The following is a 4140-nucleotide window of genomic DNA, read 5'->3' as shown; positions in this document are numbered from 1 at the left end:
TTTTTTTTTTGAGACAGAGTGTTGCTGTGTTGCCCAGGCTGGAGTGCAGTGGCACAATCTTGGTTCAGTGTCACCTCTACCTCCCGGGGTCAAGTGATTCTCCTGCCTCAAACTCCCAAATAGCTGGGATTACAGGCGCCCACCACCACGTCCAGCTAATTTTTGTATTTTTAGTAGAGACAGGGTTTCACCATGTTGGTCAGGTTGGTCTTGAACTCTTGACCTCAGGTGAACCATCCACCTCGACCTCCCAAAGAAAATTGTTCTCCTTGGTAGGTCCTATCAAACAGGACCAAGGTGTTTTGTGTACTCCTTGCCATCACTCTTACTTTGCTCTATTCTTCATTATGGAATCTGATGATGTATATGTTTGTGCGTGGTCTCTCTTCCCACTTTTAGTGGGAAGGAAAGCTCTTTGAAAGCAGGATGTTCATCTGTTGTGCCCTCCGTGTGTACTGAATGCCTCACCTCTCTTTGAAAGGGGAGATAACAAGGAGAGGCGGGAAGGTGGAAGATGTGGGCACCATGAGGAGCTTGTCTCTGCAACCTGGAGCCAGCCTTGTGCGCACAGAGAGATTAGTCATTGTTGCTTTAAATCACTGGGTGGCGCTGCTCACTATTTTCCTAAAATCAAGTCAGACAACACTTGCTTTTTCAGCAACTCAAACCAGAACTCCAGGACCTAAATCCATACTCCAGGACCAAATCCATACTCCAGGACCCAAATCCATACTCCAGGACCCAGCTTAAACTGCCATCCCAGAGGCGATACATCCCTGCACTGAGCCCCCTCACTCACAGCCAGGGGGCCCCATCACACTGACTTCAACCCCTACCCCCATGCTTTTGTGTGAAATTCATGATAAGACATTTAGTGAGCCGCCAACTAAGCTGCAAAGGGCCCTGGATGGGAGCAGGGTAAATTAGAAGTGGCCTCTGCCCTGTGGGACAGGCATTTTGAACTGGCTTAAGATAAGCAGTAGATGTAATGGATTAACCTCCCTCCTGTGCATCCAGAGTGGTGCCGGTTATGTGTCATCCATGGGAGAATTGAGAAAGCAGTCACAGGTCGGGCACCTGTGCTCTGTGGCTCAGGTGAGAAACCTCATGCATATGGTCTGTACAAGAACTCCTTTTTTAGTCAGAATGCAGGGGGAGGTTCTGAGTGTGTGCTAAGGGTGGCAATAACTGTTTCTTGATTCAAATGATTTCTTGATTCTTTTGCTCATGACATGATTCCTTTTCCACCAGCTTCTTTTGTGTTGTAGTTGTGGGAGCCAAGAAGTGTCACTTGACTCTGTCTTGCTTCTTCCAGCAAGAACTTGCAGGACACAAGCAGTGTTTCTCTGGGAAGGGAACTCATAAGTACTAAATCTCTGCTGTGAGGCAGGCCTAATACTAGGTACTTTACGTGTATTAACCAGTGTAATTCTCCTAGTAACCTGTAATTGCTGGTGTTTCCAGCTCCATTTTTTTTTTTTTTCTCTGAGACAGAGCCTTACTCTGTCGCCCAGGCTGGAGTGCAGTGGTTCGATCTCAGCTTGCTGCAACATCCACCTCTTGGGTTCAAGTGATTCTCCTGCCTCAGCCTCCCGAGTAGCTGGGATTACAGGCATGCACCACCATGCCCAGCTAATTTTTGTATTATTAGTAGACACGGGGTTTCATCACGTTGGCCAGGCTAGTCTTGAATTCCTGACCTCAGGCAATCCTCCCACCATGGCCTCCCAAAGTGCTGGGATTATAAGTGTGAGCCACCGCGCCCAGCTAAGAAGCAAGATAATTGATGGCACTTTTAAGGACTCCAGGGAGGAAGGCAGTTCTGCTGCTCATTGCACAGCTTCTATTCCCTTCTCCAGCAACTCTGTCTCCCTCCCCTCTGGCTCTCAGGGGCAAAGCTGTTCCTCTTGATTTGCTTGGAACAACTTCAGCCCTTCCTCTGAAGTGTCAGCCCCATGTTCTGGGGGAGTGTCCTTCCTTCACCAGGGTTACTCATGCACTTCTTAACAAAGGCTATTTCCTCTATAATAGGAATTCCTGCTTTGGCTGCTAAGAGATTAATACAGTTTTCCATTTTATTATGATGTTTGTTCCTGTCCCTGAAGCTGGTGGTTGTCACAGCAGCCCTGTAAGGTATCAGCTCCATTTTGCAGAAGAGGAAACTGGGCTCAGAAAGGTTAAGGCTATTGCTAATAAATGCCAGGCTCTGGAGAGATTTGAGGTCCCTTTCTGCCTTTGCCCAATCCTTCAAACTCTCTCTTGGTAGGAATCAGAAGATACCTGAATGGAGGCCAGGTTCTCCAGGGGGACCAGGTCATGCAAAAAGGAGGCCTCAGGCTTTGAACTATTGCTTCTTTAGTCAGATGACCTCCATCTTTCACGTATTCATACCAGCCTTAGCTTGTATAGATTAGAGGTTTCTTCTGTTTAAAGTACAGCCTCTGCTTCTAGTGGCAGATCTGCTGGTGATTTGTAGCATGACCTTCGCTAAGGCTTTCCATCTCTGGGCTTTAATTCCCTTATCTTCACAATGACAGGAAGCTCCTTCCTGTCTTACGTTCTGTGGCCATAAAGAAAAGTCAGATACTGGAACAATAAGGCCTATTGAGCCTTATTCTTATTAACCTTATCTGCTAAGCACTCTCTCACATTGCCTCTTCATCCTCTCAACACTGGATGAGTATTATTATTGATCTATTTTACAGATGAGGAAACCAAGGCTTAGGAGGATTTGTAGTTACTAGAGACCTCACAGTGAGTGACAGAGTTGGGACTCTAACACAGATCGTCAGTCAGAGTTTGAGTTTAGAGATAAAGCTTTTTTTTAAATAAAAACTATGGGGTCTTGCTGTGTCACCCAGGCTGGAGGGCAGTGGGTATTCACAGGCGCAGTCATGGCACACTACAGCCTCGAACTCCTGGGCTCGTGCTCCTCCTGCCTCAGCCTCCTGAGTCACTGGGACTATAGGCATGCAGCACTGCACCTGGCGTGGAGACAGTGCTTTTAAACCATTGCATCAACTGTGTCCCCACGTGCCAGCTCAGGCTGCTGATGACCCTCAATAGTTGCTCTCATATGTGCAATCACATATATGCTCTCATGGGAAGAAAATATGTGCTCATGCAACCCATCTGAGAAGGCATAATGATATATTTTTTTTTTTTTTGAGACAGAGTCTTTCTCTGTCACTAAGTTGGAGTGCAGCGGTGTGATCTCGGATCACTGACACCTCCCTTGCCTGGGTTCAAGTGATTTCCCTTCCTTGGCCTCCTGAGTAGCTGGGACCACAGGCGCTTGCCACCACACCTGGCTAATTTTTTGTATTTTAGTAGAGACGAGGTTTCACCATGTTGGTCAGGCTGGTCTCCAACTCCTGACCTCATGATCCACCCACCTTGGTCTCCCAAAGTGCTGGGACCACAGGCGTTAGCCAGAGTCAACGGCCTGAAGGCCTAATAATATTTCAAACAGGCCTGCTGAAACCAGTTACAGGACCTCTAGTCATCTGGTTCAAGGCCTCATGGTGTCCAAGACGGCTGTGTAGAAAGAGGACATGCAATCCATCCTCTGTGACTCCCAGGAAAATGCTCTTTGTACTACCCAGAGTTGTTCCCTTACTTTCTTCCCTTCTTGTTCCAGTTGGTTCCCCCAGGTGCCCGGCCATCTGCATTCTACAAGGCAGATGGTCAGTCATATAAGCTATTAGTTAATAGGTTTATTCGCTTTAGAATGACCAGGGCTGGAAAAATCTGTATATCAGAATGACTGAAGTCCTTTCTGTACTCATGTGTGTGTTTAAGGTCAGCCATCTATCTACCTACCTTGAAAAGACTAGGAATACCCTTCTTGAAAAACAACTGGGTCAGGCACAGTGGCTCACATCTGTAATCTCAGCACTTCTGAAGGCTGAGGTGGGCAGATCACATGGTCAGGAGATCAAGACCATCCTGACTAACACAGTGAAACCCTGTCTCTACTAAAAATACAACAAATTACCTGGGCATGGTGGTGGGCACCTATAGTCCCAGCTACTCGGGAGGCTGAGGCAGGAGAATCGCTTGAACCCAGGAGGCGGAGGTTGCAGTCAGCGGAGATCTCGCCACCGCACTCCAGCCTGGGCGACAGAGCGAGACTCCATG

This window comes from Cebus imitator, unplaced genomic scaffold, assembly GCF_001604975.1.
Source record: "Cebus imitator isolate Cc_AM_T3 unplaced genomic scaffold, Cebus_imitator-1.0 Scaffold85, whole genome shotgun sequence".
NCBI lineage: Eukaryota > Metazoa > Chordata > Mammalia > Primates > Cebidae > Cebus > Cebus imitator.
The sequence above is the reverse complement of the archived record's forward strand: the minus strand, read 5'-3'. Positions refer to the sequence as shown.